Below are 22,374 nucleotides of genomic sequence, written 5' to 3'. Positions count from 1 at the left end.
TTCTTTCCACTAAAATTTCTAACTCAGTGAAACAAGCCTGTACATTTATAATGCTATTTTTTTGTGTGTGTGTATTTTGCTTTAGAACTTAGTACATTCAAAACTCACAAAACGCTCCCACTGCATTTGAGAATCTGTATGTTTTTACCCATTGAATGCTGAGTTTACATACGTCATTATTAGTTCAAACTGTGAATGATGTTGTTCTAATTTTCTATACGTCGATGTTGTCATCTGCTGGTGAGTTGCTTGGATAAATACCTATAACCATAAAGGTAACATTTTCATGTGACTCTGTATTTTTCTTATGATGGTTGAGATCACTCACAAAATACGTACAATATCTATCTGTGTAAAACGAAGGAGCAAAGGCAATAAAATGAAACAAAGATAATCTTTCCAACAAATAGTTATAAAACAACTGGATATCTACACGCAAAAAAAAAATCTCTACTTAGACCTATGCCTTTCACAAAAATTAACTCCCAATGGATCACAGACCTAAATATAAAATGTAAAACTGAAAAACTCCTAGAAGAAAGCAGAGGCAAAAACCCAGATGACCTTGGGTGTGACAGTGACTCTTAGGTACAACACCACAGGTGTGACCCATAAAAGGGAGAACTGATAAGCCGGACTTCTTGGAAATTAAAAATTTCTCAGCAAAAGACTGTCAAGAGAATGATAAGACAAACCTTAGGCTGGGGAGACATTTGCAAAAGGCACATCTGAATATACAAAGAGCTCTTAAAAGTTAATAAGAACCCAATTAAACATGGGCCAACATTCTCAACAGACACCTCACTAAATAAGATTTATGACCGGTAATTACGCATATGAAAACAGGCCCCATCACGTATCATCAGGGAAAGACAGATTAAAGCAATAATGAGATACAACTACACATGTACTGAGACGGACAAAATGTGCGTCACTGACAAAGTCAGATGCTGACGATGATGTGGAGCAACAGGAACTCTCATGCCGGTGGGGACACGAGATGGCACGGCCACTTTGGGAGACTCGTGGTTTCTTACAAAACTAAACATTTTTTATCACAACCATCCAGCCATCGCAAACTTGAGTATTTATCCAAAGGAGCCCAGAAATCACGTCCACACAAAAACCTGCACGTGGGTGTGTATGGCAGCCTTACTTAGAACTGCCAAAACCTGGGCTCAGTCGGTTAAGCATCCGACTTCGGCTCAGGTCACGATCTCGCGGTCCGTGAGTTCAAGCCCTGCGCCGGGCTCTGTGCTGATGGCTCAGAGCCTGGAGCCTACTTCGGATTCTGTGTCTCCCTCTCTCTCTGACCCTCCTCTGTTCATGCTCTGTCTCTCCCTGTCTCAAAAATAAATAAACATTAAAAAAAAAAAGAAATTAAAAAAAAAAAAAGAACTGCCAAAACCTGGAAACAACCAATATGTCCTTCAGTAGATGAACGTGATACATCCACATGACAGAATCTTATTCAGCAGTAAAAAGAAATGAAGTATCAAGCCACGAAAAGACCTTGGGAATGAAGGAACTTAAAATGCGCATTACTAAATGAAAGAAGCCAATCTGAAAAAGCTTTGTCCTGTGTGATTCTAACTATATGACATTCTGGGAAAGGCACAACTACGGAGACTATAAAGAAAAAAATCAGTGGTTGCCAGTGGTGGGGGTGAGGGGGACAAAAAGGGGGGGCACAGAGGATTTTTATAGCAGTGAAAACACTCTGTGGGATAGTAGAGTGGTGGACGCATCAGTATAATCTGTCCAAACCCACAGAGTTCACAACACCAACTGTGATTCCTAATGTAAAGAATGGGCTTTGGGTGATATGAGAGTCTATGCAGGTTCATCAGTTACAATACGTGTCCCACTCTGGTGGGGGATGTTGATAATGGGAGATCCTGGCGGGGGGGGGGGGGGGTGGTGTATGGGAAATCTCTGTACCTTCCTCTCAATTTGACTGTGAACCTAAAACTTCTCTTAAAAAAAAAATTTAAAATTTTGCACATACGCCAAAAATCCTAGCAACTGTGTAGAAGAATGTGGATTACATACTCAATCAAATCAAGAATTTCAGATTCGAAAAAAGATTAACAATGCTACATGAAAGACAAGCTTTCCAATGTAAAAATCCATCACGTTGATGGAGAAAGTAAGAGAAAAGGTACACCATGAAAATACTAACCCAAAATAAAAAATCTAGGTGACCTACCTAAATAGCATGCAAAGAATATCTGAAGTGAGGAAGCATTACTAGTTCTAGACATTTAATAATCCTAAGATGATTCGCCAAGAAGTTAACATAACCTAAAACCCACAGGTAGCTGATACCACGGTCTTGAATCACTCCCTGAACAATGCGCTCTGAGAAGCTCTGGGTGATTGCACTGACACTATTTACCTCCTACTGTTGGTCCTGGATACTTCGTTTTCACATTGTCCTTAACACACCCACGGGAGAGGTTGTGCAAGTATTATCATGCAATGTGCACATTTACACACCAGGGAATTTTTAGTAAAACAGCAATAAGAAAAATATAAATGAAAATATGGTCAAGTTTGGATAAGTATTCAGATCTTTTAACTATAATAAGCATGAATCTTTAAAAGGGGGAGGGGAGGGAAGAAATGATATTAATGAACTATATCCCGGAAAATTTATAACACTGTAAAAAATCAGAAAAGACAGAAATCTATTTTGGCAATAAGCAAAACTGAGTAAAACTGAACCAATTTAGGGGCACCTGGGTGGCTCAATCGGTTGAGCATCTGACTCTTGATTTTGGCTGAGGTCATGATCCCAGGGTCATGGGATCAAGCCCCACACGTCAGGCACAACACTGAACTTTGAGCCTGCTAAGGATTCTCTCTCTCTCCCTCTGCCCCTGTCCCTCATTCACATGCGTGTGCTCTCTCTCTCTAAATTATTTATTTATTTATTTATTTATTTATTTATTTATTTAAAGAAAAACTTTGAACCAATTTATTTCAGGAAAGTATGTGAGTGGACTTTCACTGTTGGTGACATAATGTTGGCCTGCAAATGGTGTTCGGACATTACATCACTAAAACCCCCAAGGGTAAATATGTAGATATTTTGTGAGACAGGCGTAATGTTTTATTTAAGCTCAGGGTGCAAATGAGTAAAACGGTCAATCATCAATGAAGAAATAATTTAAACAAAGTAAACTCTTTTTTTTTTTTAATGTTTATTTATTTTTGAGAGACAGAGTGTGTGAGCAAGGGAGGGGCAGAGAGAGGCAGACACAGAATCCGAAGCAGACTCCAGGCTCTGAGCTGTCAGCACAGAACCTGACACGGGGCTCGAGCTCACAAACTGGGAGATTGTGACCTGAGCTGAAGTCAGACACGTAACCGACTGAGCCACCCAGGTGACCCTAAACAAAGCAAATTCTTAATTAAAGTACTTTATGCTAAAAATTTACAAAATATACTAAAAGTGTTAAGAAAACAAACAAAAATACTCAGAAATTGACATTAGAATTTGTAATATATACTGAATACTTAAAAAATAATCAAGCACTTTCAGATAATAATATTTACTGAGGCTTCATAACCTAATAATATTATTATCTTGACATATCCTTCCCTTGTTGCAACACTCGTATCTATTTTCACAAGAAAACTAAAACTTAAAAATCATCAAGGAAACAGACTTTCAGTAAGTATCTATGATGACTTACTTCTGATAAACAAGTGTTTAAATAATCTTAAAATGTAAAATTCAGGCCTTAGGATAATTTCATTTTTGATCCCAAGAAGCTGAAACACTATATAAAATTATACATCAAATGTTTTTGTCTTTTTAAAAGTTTCCAAAGAAAATAATATTTACATGAAAACATAATTGGATTTTAGTACAGATTTTATCAGTAAAATTACAGAAAGAAAAGCTATAGTTTGGGGCAAAATCTTGGGAAATTTTCAGAAGGTTTTAATTTGGCATTGATTCACCATATGAAATTTTCTCTGGCTAATGCAATAAAAAATGCAATGAGTTTAAATGTTTTCAACCATATGTCAAATAAATTTCTCAGAGAATTAAATACCAAGACTTGAAAGAATGAATTTTGGAAGGAAATTTGGACTTTGGGTGATCAGTTTTAACTATAAAGGCTATGAAGGAGTTTGTAATTTTTATCAGGTCTTATAATTTTACTCTAACGGAAATTAATGAGAAGAGAATAATCGTTGCAAACAATACAATTATTAGAGTGATCTGACTTTAATAAAATATATTTTAACAGATATATCGATATTTTCTATTGTTTTAAAAGAAACAAATAGTCTTGTTATTAATCCATGAAGACTCATTTGAAGAAGGGAGTCTGATTTAATTAAATGATGGAACTTTGGCAGAGACACAGAAATCACAGAAATGAAACAATAAGGCACACCACGAAGCAGGAAAATAAAAGTGTCTTTGAAGAGTATAACTATTAGATTGTACAATAACTATATGAAAGGCAATGCTGTTTGATGAAAAAGTAAAGTTCATGTGTTTATTCTTCTGCAGTTCATAAAATACTGAAATACTGCCAAATGTCATTAACAAGTCTCCATGAACAAAACCTGAACGGGAATCAACAAAATTAAGCCAACCAATTAAATAGGCTCTCTCATTAAGTGTCTTAATTTCTTTCTTGTCAACAAAAGAGACACATTTTTATAGTATCCACATTATTATAAACGTAAATAAAAAGTTAACACAACTTCTTTTTAGTTCACCATTAGTAAAATGGAACTCAACTTCATAAATAATATCGTGGCTATTAAAACACATGGAAACTAACGGAAGAGTCTGACATCATTACTGACCACAGGTATTGATGTGGACAGAAGAACAGAGCCAGCCACACCAAGCAGAAATCCACAGGCAACTTTTCTTTAAAAATGGTGCATGGGGGCGCCTGGGTGGCTCAGTCAGTTAAGTGTCTGACTTCAGCTCGGGTCATAATCTCACAGTTCGTGGGTTCCAGCCCCACGTCAGGCTCTGTGCTGACAGCTTGGAGCCTGGAGCCTGCTTCGGATTCTGGGTCTCCCTCTCTCTGCCCCTCCTCTGCTAATGTTTGCGTGCACACACGCGTTCTCTCGCTCTCAAAAATGAATAAACTTAAAACTAATAATAAAAAAATGAAAAGTCAATGAGAAAAATGAAGTAAAGGGGAAGGATAAGAATCATATCTTTGAAAAACTCCCCAGGGAAGCTACTGATACTAAAATTTATTTATTGGCTCATTTGGGAATGTTTTCTTCTTTGATTGCCATCTGTGTTTCTGGGACTGTTTGGTCATCAGAAAATGAATGGTGTGTAGATATAAATATATGGAGATCATTATGCTTTACACTGTGGTGAAAACAGAAAGAAATAAATCATTACACAAAGAAGGTAATTTTAAGAACTATGTGGTCAAGGGGGAGCAAAATGATTGTGTGACATTATATAATAAATGAATATGATGAGGAAGGACCAGAATAATTTCCTTGAAGAAGTGACCCCGAAGGTCTTTCTTTGTAACAACCAAGGCAAAGAGAAAAAAGTCTCTAATTTGTCCAAATTTAGCGTAAGGATCATAGAAGCATATTAGTTCTTTGGGAGGAAACGTTTTCATGCAAGGCTTGAGAAGGAATTCTTAAACGGATTCATTTCTGCAAAAGTGTGATGAATCAATACAATGGTGATGTCCTCAACAACCAATTTCCTTAATCGACTGAATTTTTAAAGAAAGAGCTAGACACTGCGAGGGCCCGTAGACCCAGGCTGAGTACAGCCCTGAAATGACCTGGCATCAGTGACAGGAAAAAAATTAACCTGGACAGTCTTCAAAAATGAATAAATAACCAGTCCCCGCGCCTCTCTGATTGTCTCCTTGGAGTTCGAATCGTCTCACGTGGCTTCTGGTAGCGGAGATGTCGTTTAGAGATCCCGACTTGGATCCAGGAGACGAGTCAGGCCAGGGGAGCTAATGCACAGCACAGCCCTTGTAGACACCAACACCGGGTCACCAATCAAAGCTTCAGAGAGTCGATCTGAAGATCTGGTGTGGTTCCCAACACAAAAAGGAAATGGTAACCACGTGACACGATGCAGGTGTTGGTGAAGCTACGTGTTAATCACGTTGCGATATGTAAGGGGGTCAAATCCACACGTTAACATGCCTTAAACTTGCACCGCTCTGTGTCAATCATATGGCCATAAAAATACAGTGTAACGAAAGGCAATATGAAAAATCGGATTCTTACAGAAAGAAGAAACACGTGCCGTAGCTCTCCAGTACGTAAAGCAACAGCGATTATTTTTTTCATGACAAATTGACTCGTAATGACTGATCGAAGTGTCATTCTTCTCACAGAAACACTGAAGGAGCAGAGCTTTTAATTGTAGGTCACCACCGCATTCCAAAGGGCCCTGGCGTATCGGCAGAAATGATTAATTATTTAACAAACAAACCGAGTGTCTGAACGTGAGGTAATCCAAGGCTGAGAGCCTCAACTCCCCCGGGCACCATCGTTCCCGGGATCCCTCTCGGAAAATCAAAGCAGGTCGGGATGACACTTAGGGGAAGGTCACGCCAAAGACACACCACCTTCTGGGTCCACCTGCCGAAGTCCAGTGAGCGCACATCATACACCAGACTTACCCCGGTTGTGCTCGTTTCCGTGTAGGAAGGCGTTTTTCACGAGCACTGTTTCGTAAAAGAACAAAATCTGACCCATACAACGGGGGGGGGAGGGGGGGGGTCCTCCAGATTTTTCTATTGAAGTGTAATTAAGTATCCCCCCTGGGAACAGCTTTGCCTTGCCGCAAAGCTGAAGACTAAGCGTGTCACTGTTTTGTGTCTCTGGATACTTGTAAATTATATTATTGGCCGTAATAATTAGTGTTACCAGCGTTAGGATCTGTGTTTTCCCGCACGTTTGGTAAGAACACCTCAGAGCATTTTATTCTCAGGCAACAAGAAAGGATGTGCGGAATACAACGTCCACGGCACCTCCTCGTCTGTGGGACGAGACACGGCTCGCGCGTGAGCACACAGAGCAGGGCCGTGCCCCGGGGCCCCCGGTTGGCATGCTGACACGTGGCAACGTGCAGGGTAGGATCTCGGGTTCTGAAATGGGGTTGGACTGTGCACATTCTGTAAACCGTGCATGTGTGCTGGGAAGCATGGTTCACACGGTTTTTGTCGTCATCATTGCTGGCTGTGTTACTAGACAAACATCCTCAAATGTTCGTGGAGGGGAGAGAGAGTGGCATCACGCAGATGATGCGAATGTACCACTTCAGGAACGACACCGTCGGAAAATGCAAGCCACGACCCCAGGGGCGGTGCAGATGCCGGCGACACGATGCACGTGTCTGCTGCCGTGTAACGTCACATACAACATGAACAGAACGCGAAACCCGTGGACCTTGTGTGGGCAGTACGTGTGTACGTGAGAAGTTGTATGGGATACTGCGGAGAGGTCAAAATTTCCAACGTTGTTTTCATCCCGTTGATTTCAGCTAAACCAACGCTATTCTTTCTCAACTTTATCAGAAAGAAGACCCATCAGTATAGATAGACAGATATTTAAATATTTATTATTAATATTTTGGATACAGATCTAATCATTCAAAGGCCATGCGTGTCTTGTAGATGGTTAAGTTGTTTTTGTTTGATTCTTCTTGCTCTGTTATGATCAATTTGAAATGTGGGGACGGTTCTCAGATGTTATAAACACACACAACTTGAAGTCAGAGAGTGACTCAAGGCATTCTGACATTACTCTGACCCACACCCCTTATAAGAGAATCTTATTTATATTCTGTTCATGATTGTATTGTTTGCTCCTCTATGAAAAAAAATTGATTTTATCCCACTGTTGAAGCTTGGGTAAGTCAGAAAACAAAGTAAATTAAGCAAAAGTTATAAATGACCCAAGGCTATGGAAAAATCTTTCATTGCAAGCAGAACTCACTCCCTACTCTCTAGCAGAAGTTATAGTTCTCTTCAATAAGTAGCTGATAACACCCTTAGAGTCATGGATGAGGACCCCCAGGGCCACGACCCAGTACAAGACATGGTCTTATATCACATTCCCACATGGAATGTTCAGACTCCGCCAATTACTGGATCTTTTCCTTCCTGATGTCCAGAGCCAACTCACCCTTGACAACCGTGAAGAATTTCAATACCAGGTGATGGGGCACCTGGGGGGCTCAGTTGGTTGAGCATCCAACTCTTGATCTCAGCTCAGGTCATGATCTCACTGTTTGTGGGATCGAGCCCCACATCAGGCTCTGTGCTGACAGTGCGGAGCCTGCTTGGGATTCTCTCTCTCCCTCTCTCTCTGCCCCTCCCCATGCTCTCTCTCCCTCTCAGAAATAAATACACTTAAAAAAATTGAATACCATGTGAAACAAAGGGAAATAAATGAGGCCATTGGCAACTGAAGAGCTGAAGAGTGGCACCAGGGACAGTCAGAGATGTTTAGAGACTGAACGTGAAGACTTCCATGTTTTGTGTAATGCAATCATCTCTTGCACATCCCCATGAAGTTTTCAGTAGATCTATCCCTGACAAGTGCATGAAAAATTCTCATCTACTTGGGGAGCTGTGACAGAACAGTGAGTATGTTTTCAGACTAAGAGCCCAAGAAACCCTAAGGAGAGTCATGATATGTGAAGCGAATCTGAGCTAATTAACTGGAATCTGTCATTCCCCTCCCTTTTTTTCTCAAATAGTCATATTCCTTCTATTCTTTGACAATCTGTGGACAAAATGTCGGAGGAGGAGGAGGAGGAGGAGGAGGAGGAGGAGGAGGAGGAGGAGGAGGAGGAGAACGATGACTACAACAACAACACAAGCAAAAAACCCTAGATCATTCTCTTCCACATCCATTGTCAGAAAGTTATTTTCCTACCACCCCTTTCCCCACCACATGCAGGACCTTCGCACCTGCCCTGTAAGAGTTATTCCATCTTCTGCCATCTGCCCCCCACTCAGGTGAACACCGATGACCCAGAGTAGAGCAGTACAGGTAAGAAACAAAATCTGCACGTAGATTCTGCAGTGAGGCAGCTCAGATGACCAAAGTATCAAATAAATTAGGAGAAAGAAAGAAAAAATTGCTTTTTCAGGACATAAAGGAATAAGGAAAAAAAATCTGATTGGTTCACAATTCACTTCCCTCTGGCCCACCACATAAGACACAGAGGCATGGTTCAACGTGAAAACCTCCTCTCTTGGTGTCCATTTTCTCTCCTAAGACCTCCCTCCTCTTCAGGGCCCTGAACTGTCCGATTTCAGGACCCCTCTCAAAGCCTGGCTGTCACATTCCCATCCCTGCCCCCTTCTGGGGGCTTCCACTGGATCAGGAATGACCTGCTGTGCACCCACGTACTCCATGTTAGTCACCAGGAAGGAAGGGATCTGTGTTCACCATAACATAGTAAAACGGAACCAAAGCAAAAGAGTGTGTTCTACAAACTCTACGAGCTGTTGTCTACACTGTTAAAAGCATAATGTAGTGGATCTATTTGAAGGACAGGGATTCAAAGGTATGAACTTCCAGTTATAAAATAAGTCACGGGGATGAAAAGTACAGCCTAGGGAATAGGGTCAATAATACTGTAGTAACATTATATGGTGACCAGCAGTGACTACATGTATGGTGGTCATTCCCTAACGTTTATAATTTGTCGAATCACAATGCTATACACCTGAAACTCGTACAACATTGTACATCACGTACACTTCAGTAAACAAATAACACAAGCTTGCACAATGAATTCTAAATAGTTCAGCCTTCACTGAATGTACACACTTTGCTAACCAAAAAAGAAAAAATTAGATTTTATCCATCTGTAAAAAATTGTGCATTTATCCCACGTACTTAAGAAATTTTTAATTTAACCAAATTATAAAGAGTGGTTTACCACTCATAATTTTTCAGTTATCAATTATTTAATGTCTGTATTTTACTTATTTCCTATTTCTGTTATATCCATAAACTTTCAAATACCAGAGATATATTTTTAAATGTTTATTTATTACTATAAATTTGCTGCTTAGGTTTTTTAATAAATAAATCTGCAAAAGTATTACTAGAATCTTTTGCTTCCAATAATGTCACACAAGGCTCAACACACACCAACAGTTCAAAGTCCTACCAAAAGTACTCTGACCTCTCTGCAAACCTTACACCACTTCTGCAACATTACCGCAGACGCAGAAATTATGGAGAGTATTCTGAATCACCCATTGGGTAAAGAATAAGTATGAAGGATATTAAAAGATATTTAAAACTAAGATGTGCTTCCTTAAAATTTTAATATAGGGGCACTTGGATGGCTCAGTCAGTTAAGTGTCTGACTTTGGCTCAGGTCCTGATCTCACAATTCATGGGTTCGAGCCCTGTGTTTAGGCTGACAGCTCAGAGCCTGGATCCTGCTTCGGATTCTGTGTCTCCCTCTCTCTCTGCCCCTCCCCGACTCATGCGCGCGCGTGCGCACTCTCTCTCTCTTTCTCTCTCTCTCAAAAATAAACATTAAAAAAATTTTTAGAATATAAAGCTTAAACTAATTTATTGGTTTTTTCAAACTTATTGAGATGGATATTAATGTAATTATTTTTAGGAAGAAAAGTAGAAAGGATAAAACATTAAGATAAAGGTAGAAATCAACATCATACTAACATGCTTCAGATAGGTCAATGAAAAATCTAGAGTTAGCTCTTTGAAAAATTCATACAATTGATGAAACTCCTGGGAATACTGATCAAGAAAAAAGACAGAAAATGGAAATAATCAGTATTAGAAATGATAATGTGCATCATTATCAATCTCAAAGTTGTCAAAACAGTAAGATGGTAGGGAATATGGCAATCATTTAGGAACATAGATTAAAGACATTAATTATTAGAAAAATAGAATTCACAAAGTCTGACCAAATAGAGACAGAAATCTAAATCACCATACAATTTTAAATACGTTGAATTAATTATTAAAGATATTCCTACAAACGGGGTGCCTGGGTGGCTCAGTACGTTAAGTATCCAACCCTTGATTTCGGCTCAGGTCATGATCACAGGGTCGTGGGATCCAGACCCTCATCGGGCTCCACACTGAGCATGGAGCGTGCTTGGGATTTTCTCTCTCTCCCTCCGCCCCTCTTCCCTACTCGTGTTCTCTCTCTGTAAAATTTTGTATCTATCTATATAGAGATATATGAATTTTACCCAATTTTTAATGGAAGAATTGTACCAATATTTCACAGACTCGCCCAGAGAACAGAGAGTTGTTAAATACATTCTAACCAGCTTTACATACTGGCAAAAATGTGAGATCAAATCTTAACAGAGAAAGGACAGGTATGGAATACTGCAGGATGATCTCACTCATACATGCATATATATGTTCACACATAGACACACACCGAATTCCTTAAAAACAAGAAACTGATATAATTAAAAATCTATTCATACTTAACAACAAAATATTATCCATTAAAATCAAATTAAACTTCCTTGTTCCGATGAAGGAAGTTCAACACTTTATCACTGAGTATGAGGCTAGCTGTCAGTGTGTCATTAACGACCTTTATTATTTTCAGGTGTTTTTAGTTTCCTTTTATTTCTAGTTTGCTGAGTGTTTCTGTCATGAAAATGCTCAGCTTTGTCAAATGCTTTCCCTGCACCGAGATAATCATGTGGTTTTTCTTCTTCATTCGGCCACTGCAGTAGGGTAGGTTGGTTGGGTTTTGTGTGTTGGGCGCCCCCACGCTGGGTATGTCTGAGGTCGGACCCCATACATCAGTCTGTGCCGATCACGAGCTGAAGTGTCCCCAGGGTGATCTCCCCATTTTTTCTGTCTTTCAGCCCTAGACCACAATGAGGGCAGGGACAGTTTCCTTCATGCCTATACTATACGGGCTTCATTTAGGCTTCTTGATATATGATGTTTTAGTCTGGGGTCATTATTGCTTCAAATTATTTCTTTTTTCTATCCCCTTTGCTTTCTTTTCTAGCATTTCATATACACGTAGTTTGATATTCCTCACCAATATTTTTTCACTGCTCTTTCTTTGAATTATAGGATGTTTCTTTGTCTATTTATAGCTCCTCAAATTCACTGATTCTTCTGCTATCTCAAATCTATTACTGAGATCAAAGTGTTAATTTTTAATTTATGTTACTGTAATTTTTAGCACCAGAATTAACATTTAGTTCTTTTTTACAGATTCCATTAATTTTTTTCCTCGTTGTTGATTAACTATTAACACATTTTCCTTTAATCATCTGAACACGTTTTCTTTTAATTCCTTGAACATATTTGTGGCGTCCTCTCAAAGGTTTTGTCTGCTGCGCCCCATATCTGTGTCCACTTGGTTCACTCTCCAATGATTTTTTTCTTAAGTATAAAGTCCTACCTTTCTGTTTCTTTGCATATCTGGGGACTTGGGTTGAAGATCTGACATTATAAATAATATATGAGGGACGCCTGGGGGGGCTCAGTCAGTTAAGCGTCCGACTTCGACTCAGGTCACACACGGTTCACGGGTTTGAGCCCCGCCTCGAGCGCGGAGCCTGGAGCCTGCTTCGGATTCTGTGTCTCCCACTCTCTCTGCCCCCTCCCCTGCTCACGCTCTGTCTCTCTCTCTGTCTCTCAAAAATAAACATAAAAAATTTTAAATAATGTATGAGACAACTTGGGGTTCTATTTTATTTTTCTGAGGGCTGCTGCTTTTTCATTTTGGAAATATTCTTTGGCTCACACTGTAAAATCTGCCTGGGCCGAGAGTGCCACTTCTGGCTACGATGCCGTGATGTCGTGGCTTCCGAGTTCCCTTTTCCCCCCAGCTCCCCGGAAGCCTGCTTTGTGACCGTGTACACTTCACAGCCATCCGGTGATTCGGCAGCGATGCCCGGACACTCGGGTCTTGCACCCACGCTGTGATGGAGTGAGGGCCCCGTGCGAAGGTCCCCGCGGCCCCTCCCTGGTCTCTCCCTTGCAAGGCCACCCAGTCACACTTTTAAAGGATGTGTGTCAGAATCCCTCCGGGAAAGCCGGGGCTCCGCTGCACGCCTGAGCCCAGTCTGTCCACGCCAGCTGGGGAAGCTGTGGGGAGCCTCTCCCCCTCTGAGCGAAGTCCTCCCACCTCAAACAAACAAGTGCTCTGGGCTTTTGCTTCTCACCCAAATAGAATCTGTTACCTCTTGCTGGCAAAACTGCTTGGTTTTCTGTGCCAGCCGCTAAATGAGTTCTCCAACCCCTGCAGCTGAGGCTGTATTTTGTTCCGTCCAAGGTTGGGTGGGAGCACCGGAGTGCTCCCAGACACAGAGCCAGACATCCCGTTCACCCCCAACACTGTTTCTCACGAGTAAGCAGCTCTCCACTGACAGTTCTGCACTGTCTTTTCCCCGGCCTCCCAGTGGCTGACTCCAAGAGTCTTTCCAGTTTTATAGGAGGTGGAAGGAACCACGCAAATCACTTCTCCTTTTCATCCTGGTCAGCTCTTTTGTTTCTGTCCTCTTTTGCCAGGATACCTGGAAAGCACTTTCAAAATCTTATTCCAGACCTACACAAAAACAAAAACACCGAGAAAAAAAAAAAAGACTCCCAAAAAAACTGACTAAATAAATAACCCGTGGAACATCTACACCAAATCGGGTGAGGATAATACAAATCTGTGGCTCACTGTACCATCCTGGTTACACACTTCAGTGACGTCTTCATGGTTCCCTAAGAAGGGTGAAGCCTCCTGAGGGCCCAGCAGAAGCTAGCACCCCCACCCAGGTGGGACATACCTGACATTCCTCAGGCTCTCCTGCTGCCCAAGGACAAAGGAGAGGGAAGAAAACAATGGTTAACTGATGGAGATCACAGTCAGGCAGGACAGGAGTCTCCACCAGTTTATAAATATCTTAGTAAATTCTAAGAAAAAGGCAAATTTATCCATAGCCTGATCTCCAGAAACCTTTGGACTCCGTTTCCTGGAGCCCCTAATATCACCCTCCCCTCCACAGTGACGTGGGAACAAATGCAGAAGTAATGACAGGTGACATTACCTGTCCTTATAACCTGCAGCCCATTGACAGATACTTGAGGCAAATCCAGAGGCGAACACTTCTCCAGGAAGCCCCTAGGGTCCTGATGCTGATGCCTTGCTAGAGGGAAAACCGTCAGCTTGACAGTAGCAAGGCCTCGGGTATCTCAGGAGCCCTCTTTAGCACATCACAGTCCCTCTGGAGGCCTCCCTTTGGCCCTTACCCCCCCAACTCCACAGTGTATCAGCAGTCACTCCTCGTAACCCCAGGGCAGCTCTTCCGGCCCGTGCTTTAATAAAATCACTTTTTTGCTCCAAAGACGTCTCAAGAATTCTTTCTTGACCTTCAGCTCTGACCCCCGCAGCTCCCAAACCCCGTCAACACCATAACCAAACTAATGTAAGTTTGCTCCTGGGTGAGTCACTGGTAGAGACTGATGAGGGAAGCAAAGGCAAGAAAAACGTAGTTTAAATTAAATTCCCTTACAGCCTGCAGCCCGGTGACAGATGGCAGGGAACTGTGGGGAGTAACACTCCCCAGGACGTTTATGCTGCCTTAATGCCTTCACGTTCACACTTCCTTACAAACTAAAAGCAACCGTATCTTGACAACAGCTAAATCTTCAGGGTCCTGTGAGACCTTCGGCATCCAGAAATTCCTTGGAGACTTACGGTCTCTATACCTCCCTCCTTCCACAAACTTGAAAGTATATCTATGTAATCAGTCGCCCCCCACAACCCCAGTGCAGCTCTCCCTGCCCACGGTCCTGTCCCCGGGCTGTAATAAAACCGCCTTTTTGCACCAAAGACTTCTCAAGAATTCCTTCTCAGCCGTCTGCTCACCAACCCCGCTTCAAATTTCATCAGAGCCCGCAGGTGGAGCTGTCACACGAAGGAAACTTTATTTGCAGCAAATAAGGACGCTCTGAGCAGGGGTGTGTGGGCTCCTTTTATTTAGGGTTTAGGACGAATATTCAGGAAGTGGAGCTTTATCCCGGCAAGGAAGGGCTGGCGAGGTGTGCACGGGCACACCTCGGGAACACGCCCCAGAAGGGGGCCGGCTGTCATGTGAGAGTGGTTCAGGGTCCTCCTGGAGGTGAGGTTTTGCGGTGATGGGGGGTTTGTGGGTTCTGGAGATGATGGCCAGGAAAGAACTCTTGACGTCTTTGGTGCAAAAAGGTGATTTTACTGAAGGACGGGGACAGGACCCGTGGGCAGGAAGGGCTGCCCCGGGACGAGGGGACTCTGGTTACAGACCATGGAGTGGGGGTGGCGGGCAAGTAAGGTCCAGGGGAAGTCACCAGTGAGATGTTCGTATGCCAAAGCCTCAGGATAGTGGAGGCCTGGCTGTTGTCAGGCTAAGGTGGTTTTTCCCTCCAGCAAAGCATTAGCACTAAGACAGCAGGGGGTTCCTGGAGAAAGGTTACTTTGCCTCAAGGACTTGTCAGTGGGCTGCAGGTTATGAGGACATTTAGCTCTATCTGCCATTTCCTCCCGCCTCTGTTTCCACTTCACTAGGGCGGGCTGAGAGAGGAAGCAGAGGTAATTGTGCTTCCGGGGGCGGGGCCTCCAGGGGCGGGGCCTCCAGGGGCGGGGCCTCCAGGGGCGGGGCCTCCAGGGGCGGGGCCTCCAGGGGCGGGGCCTCCAGGGGCGGGGCCTCCAGGGGCAGGGCCTCCAGGGGCGGGGCTTGTGCAAGCTCCAGGCATAAACTGGATGTGGTCTCTGCTAACAAGCGGAGCCTGGCTTACTTTGGAAACAGCAGTAGGAATTTTCTCAGTGATTCACGGCCTCCGATTTTGTTTTTAATTTTATTCAGGTTCAAGCTAGTGAACATACAGTGTAGTCTTGGCTTGAGGAGGAGAACCCAGTGATTCACCTCCTACCTACAACACCCAGTGCTCATCCCATCCCTCCTTAGTGCCCACCACCCGTCTACCCCATCCCCCAGCCACCTCCCTCCAGCAACCCTCACTCTGTTCTCAGTATTAAGAGTCTCTTAAGGTTTGCCTCCCTCTCTTTTTATCTCTGATTTGGTCAGGCTCTTTCCTGGCCTGGTTGAGACCGTTCATTTTTACATTCCCACTGTTCCCTTAAAATCTTTAACATTTTTGCATTTCTTTGTTATTCTGACACCTCCTAGGAAGTTCTGCTGGAGGTGTGTGGGGCACAGGTGCTGGGAGGGGGCAGGGGGAATAGCTGGGGGCCCAAATGACTTCTCTTGTGCCCTGAAGGCCGCGTCTTTGTCTTTGTCTGGGGACCCCTAACTCTTTCCGGTCACACGACCTTTGCCGTTTTCCCTCCCACTCTTCCCCGCTGTACTAGGCAGGTTCTTCAGAGAAAAAGAACCATAGGACATCTGGGCCCGAAGCCTGACCCTAACATTTGGTGCCGAAACCCGGGGGGAGGTAGTAGCTTGCCTCCCTTGGCTGTGCTCCCTCCTCGCCAAGCCAGACGCCAACCACCCTACTCACAAGCACCTACAGGAGCCAGTAAGGAGGACAGACCCCTCCTTCCCTCCTCCAACTACGGCTGACAACCACGAGGGACGTCTCGCAAGTCAGTCTCCTTTCCTCCGAACGCGGAAAGGCCCGCACGCCAATAGGCCCCTTATTGCAGCGCGAGGGACGCCTCGCCCTGCCACGCCAATGGGGAGTAACGAGTCTAAACCGCCTCCATCTCTTACCCTCCCCCCCAATGTCTGTTAAAAAACTTCCGGCTCCTGGGCTTACAAGGTGAACTTCGTCGTTAACAGACTCATCCGCCTTTGCACTATAGTCTGGCCTCAATACAAATTAGGTAATGATTCTCAATGGCCACTCGAGGGGTCTTTACAATACCAAATCTTAACCAATCTGGACAGTTTCTGCCATCGGCTGGGAAAATGGGGAGAAATACCCTACGTCATGGCCTTTTGGAACCGCAGGTCTCGCCCCAACCTATGTTCCTCCTGCCCCTCTGCACGCGTGCTCCTTGCCCGCCCACAACCCCCCCCCCCCCACGACCCCACCTCACCAACTTCCCCGATCTCCTAGAGGATCTGGCCACGCCGCCCATCGGCCCTTGCCCCCCTCCGTACTCCCAACCCCCAGCCGTCCCGCCCTCGCCTCCCACATCGTCCCAAACTCGTGCTCAGGCCCCTCCCATCAAACAGGCCCCAGCAGCCAACTTGCCTCTCCGAGAGGTGGCAGGACCTGAAGGCCTAGTCCGAGTTCACGCCCCCTTCTCCCTCCAAGACTTATCCGCCATTGAAAAGAGGCTAGGGTCATTCTCGGCTGACCCCACCCAATACGTTAAGGAATTCCAGTACCTCGCCCAAGCCTACAGTCTCACATGCATGACATCCACGTGATCCTCACCTCTACCCTCACCCCTGAGGAGAGGGAGCCCATCCAGGCCACAGCCAGGGAGCATGCAGACCAAACCCACATGACTGACCCCACTATGCCCGTAGGGGCCGATGTTGTCCCCGCGGCCGACCCCAATTGGAACCACCAACATGCGGGCAATGGTCACCAGCGCCGGGACCAGATGATCCAGTGCCTACTAGCAGGCATGAGGGCAACCTCAAACAAATCAGTAAATTTTAACAAACTTCAAGAAATAATACAGGACCCCAATGACAACCCCGCAGCCTTCCTTGGCCGGCTCACAGAGGCACTTACCCAATATACCAGACTAGACCCTTCCACCCCCGCCGGGGCCACAGTATTGGCCACCTATTTTATTTCCCAATCAGCCCCCGATATTCGAAAAAAACTAAAAAAGGCCAAAGACGGTCCTCAGACCCCCATGGCCAACCTGGTAAAGATGGCCTTTAAAGTTTTTAATGGCCGAGAATAAGCTCAAGAACAACGGCCACAGGCCTGTCTCCAACAAAAGGTACAATTACAGACCCGAGCCTTGGTAGCTGCCCTGAGGCCAGCCGCAGTAAAGCCCTCCGGACCACGGCCCCCTCCAGGGCCTTGCTTTAAATGTGGCCAAGAAGGCCACTGGTCTCCTCAGTGTCCCCGTCCCAAAAAGCCTACCGGTCCATGCCCATTGTGCCAGCAAATGGGCCACTGGAAATCCGATCGTCCTAACCCAAGGGACGACAGACTCGCAACGCCTCCACGTGGGTGAGGCTTCACCCCAATTGGACTCTGCCTTCCAGCTGCTGGAGATGGAGGATGACGACTGACGAGGCCCAGACTCAGTAACTCCGGTGACCCACACGGAGCCCAGGGTAAAACTCCAGGTAGCGGGTAAGTCCATCTCCTTTCCGTTGGACACGGGGGCCACCTATTCCGTCCTGCCGAGCTATTCCGGCCCCACCACGCCGTCCTCCGTTTCGGTCGTGGGCATAAATGGCACCCCCTCCATTCCCCCATGCACACCGGTACTCACCTGCTGCCTGGATGGCCTCCACTTCTCCCACTCCTTCCTAGTCATCCCCTCCTGCCCCGTCCCCCTGTTGGGCCGAGACATCCTCAGTAAATTAGGAGCCTCTATACACCCACCGGCTATCTGTCCCTCTCCCTCCCCCACTCATCTACTGGCTGTTATCACAGACAACACAGACCACAGCCTCAACCCACACCCAGACCTCCCAGTAGACCAATCGTATGGGATACATCCACCCTGACAATCGCCACCCACCGTCAACCTCACCTCATTAAACTCAAAAATCCATCACAATTCCCGTCTAGACCCCAATACCCAATCTCCCACACCCACTGACTAGGCCTAAAGCCCATCATCGATCACCTACTCAAGGAAGGCCTCCTAATCCCATGTCACTCCCCCTGCAACACCCCGATCTTGCCTGTAAAAAAGCCTAATGGCTCATATAGACTAGTACAAGACCTCCGAATAATCAATGAAGCTGTAATCCCCATCCACCCAGTAGTGGCCAACCCATACACCCTCCTCTCCCAAACTCCCCCGTCCACAACCCATTTTACAGTGCTTGATCTCAAAGATGCCTTTTTCACTATTCCCCTACATCCTGAATCCCAGTTCCTCTTTGCCTTCACATGGCAAGATCCAGTCACCTCTCTGGCCTGCCAACTCACATGGACGGTACTTCCCCAGGGGTTCCATGATAGTCCCCATCTCTTTGGGCAGGCCTTGGCCAGGGATCTCCTCAAAGCCCCACTCTCCAGTCACTGTACTCTACCAAGGTACGTAGATGACCTTCTATTATGTGGAACCTCTTTCGACCACACCAAACAAGATACAGTCCAGATCCTAAATTTCCTGGCTAACCTGGGGTATCGAGTCTCCCCACACAAAGCCCAAATCTGTACTAATACAGTCACGTTCCTGGGAGTCTCACTCACACCTACCACCAAGGCCCTAACCCAAGACCGTCTCCAAGCCCTCCAGACCCTGCCCCACCTACCAATGCAGACGAAATCCTCTCCTTCCTGGGTCTAGTGGGCTTCTTCCGACACTGGATCCCTAACTTTGCTGTACACGCAGCCCCCCGATACAAAGCAGCCAAGGAAACCCCCCAAGGCCCACTCTCCAGCCCGGGATCGGTAGCAAGGGCCTTCCAACAGCTGGTCACATCTCTAGTCACTCAACCGGTCCTTTCCCTACCCAATGTTTCAAAGCCTTTCCTCTTATACACAGATGAAAGAGCTGGAATTTCGACAGGGCTCCTAGCCCAACCATGTGGCCCCAAGTTACAAGCTGTCGCCCACCTCTCTAAACGACTGGACCCTACCATCAGGGGGTGGCAACCCTGCCTTCGAGCACTTGCAGCAGCAGCCACCCTAACCAAAGAGGCACTCGAACTCACCCTACACTGCCCCCTAACGGTATTCTCATCGCACTGTCTATCTGATCTCCTTACACATAAGGCCCTGGCACACGTCTCCCCATCATGCATACAATTGTTCCATCTGCTCTTTGTTGAAAATCCTGAAATATCTCTCCAACTCTCCCCCAGACTCAATCCTGCCACCCTACTTCCACAAATCAACACCATCCAAGCCGCTGCACACATACAGCCCGCTGTTTGCTTTTTATATGACCAAACCGACAGTATATGCTCCCAAACCTCCCCCACCCAATATGGAGGGTGCCCCTATAGCTATTGTAACATGCACTGGCTCAACCGAAACTTTCACAGGGAAAAAGACGGGCCGCTTCTGCTTACAAGGTAGCAACTTTACCCTTACTATCCCTGATCTATGGGATATCTGCTGGCAAACCAGGACAAGGGGCAAACTGTATCAGAATGGCCATCACTCTAACCCCGTCTCCTCTTTAACCATCTATCAAACCTACGAACCTGCAATGGCTCCTTCCCTCTCCAACCTTAAAGATCTTACCCAAATGATCACGGACCAAGAAAACCAGCTCAAAACCCAACTGCAGACAACCCCTGCACAACATCCCTTCTCATGGCTTACACTAATCAGACAAGGAACAGTCCTGCTTAACCACTCAGGCTAACTAACCTGTCACACTGCTTTCTTTGCACATCCCTCCAGCGGGATCCAGTAATAGCCGTCCCATTACCCACCCCCTTTCCCACCGCCACTAACTCCACCAACCACCCCAGAAGTCAAATCTCCCTACAGGTTCCCATCCTCACTGAGACCCCTCAATACAACACATCTCACCCAACATGCTACTCTTCTTATGCCTCCCCAACTTGCCCCTCCCCCTTGCCTATGCCTAGCCACAATCCCCCCTCAGGGGGATTCTATTGGTGCAATGGCACAGCTTATAAACAAATACCCAAAAACTCTTGTCTCCCAGTCATCATCATCCCCCAACTCACCCTATACAGACAGGAAGAACTCCATTAACTCCTCGAATTCCATCTCCAAAAACGAGCCGTTTTCCTCCCACTAATGGTCAGACTATCCCTGGCCACCTCCCTGCTGGCCGCCGGGGTTGGGACCGGCTCCCTAATACACTCCATTAGCTCCTCTGGGGATCTGTCAGACAGGCTCCAAAGCGCAACAGAAGCCTCAGCAACCTTCCTAACCGCCTTACAAAGGCAGATCAACTCCCTAGCACAGGTCACTCTACCAAACCGATGGGCCCTAGATCTCCTGACAGCAGAAAAAGGGGGAACATGCCTGTTCCTGAGGGAGGAATGTTGCTACTACCTCAATGAATCAGGCTTAGTTGAAACCAATATAGAACACCTAAAGGAAATCCAAAAAACCCTATCCGCCCGCCCAGGATCCTCAGACCCCCTAACCTCCTGGTGGCAATCACCCCTCCTAACTTGACTCCTCCCCATAGTCACCCCACTAGTTGCTATCTGTATAATACTTATGCTCTTACCTTGTTTTCTCTGTTTCATATGGAAACAAATTCATGAAGTTTCCCAGGTTGCATTTCACCAGATGGTGGTCCGGCCGTATTCCCACATTCCAACCCCAGACCCCACATACCATGACATCGCCCCTGCACCCGCAGGAAGCAGCCAGATCAGATCTGTCACCCATTATAACCAATAAGAGGCTGGAATGTCAGGATGTCCCTGGAACCACAGTGGAGGGGACGGCCATCTTGCCAGTGGGTAATCCCCAACAGAAAGCCCCAAGCAGCGTGCCAGAACGAATTGAAGGTCAACCAATCACCGAGGGACAGCACGACCTGGCGCGAAAAAGGCCCACCCAGACCTAAACCCGGAACACTGCAGCTTAAAAACCCCACCCCACCACACCCAGGCGCGACTTCCCTGACTCCTCTCTCTGTCTTCCTGAGTCACGGAACCTCTCCCGAGACTTAGTTCCCAATAAAGCCTTTGACTGCTAAAATTTTTTAGCCTCTGACTCCTATCTTTACCCTGCCCTACGCCTGACCTTAACAACATCCATGTATATAAAGAGAAGAGAGATCGGCTCCTGCAGGCATGGAGGCTGACAATCCACTGTCCAAAAGCCAGAGGCCCGGGAGCAGGGACGTCCCAGGGTGGGAGGAGAAGAAGGAGGAGAAGCCCCTGCTTCCCGCTTCGGTTCTACTCTGGCCCCCCAGGCAGGATGAGGCCCACCCACACTGGGGAGCACCATCTTCTCTACTGGGTCTATTGATTCCAATGCTCATCTCTTCTGGAAACACACACACACACACACACACACACACACACACACACACACACACACCGCTCTCTGGGCATCCCTTGGGCCTGGCAGGTTGACACATAAAATCAGCCATCACACCGACCTTCCAAAACTCCTCGCCTTTTCCTATTCTTAGAAAATGACCTCGCTACTTACTTCAATAGAAGTGGCAATCAGATTAGAACCTTCACAAACTGTCACACTCCACCTGTGTCTGTAAGGAGACAATGTGCCTGACATTACGGAAAAACTTCCTGAGCT

The 22,374-nt window shown here is 45.6% G+C and overlaps 1 long non-coding RNA gene across 1 annotated transcript; it reads left to right on the top strand.

Annotated features, from left to right (window-relative positions):
- The first annotated feature begins 16,637 nt into the window (after window positions 1-16,637).
- Window positions 16,638-21,788, top strand: LOC122223805. Its single transcript, XR_006204491.1, has 3 exons — window positions 16,638-16,840; window positions 18,195-18,285; window positions 21,371-21,788. It is a non-coding gene; the product is annotated as an uncharacterized LOC122223805 (long non-coding RNA).
- The last annotated feature ends 586 nt before the right edge of the window (window positions 21,789-22,374 follow it).

This window comes from Panthera leo, chromosome B4 (assembly GCF_018350215.1).
Source record: "Panthera leo isolate Ple1 chromosome B4, P.leo_Ple1_pat1.1, whole genome shotgun sequence".
NCBI lineage: Eukaryota > Metazoa > Chordata > Mammalia > Carnivora > Felidae > Panthera > Panthera leo.
This window is presented reverse-complemented; position numbering and strand designations above follow the sequence as displayed.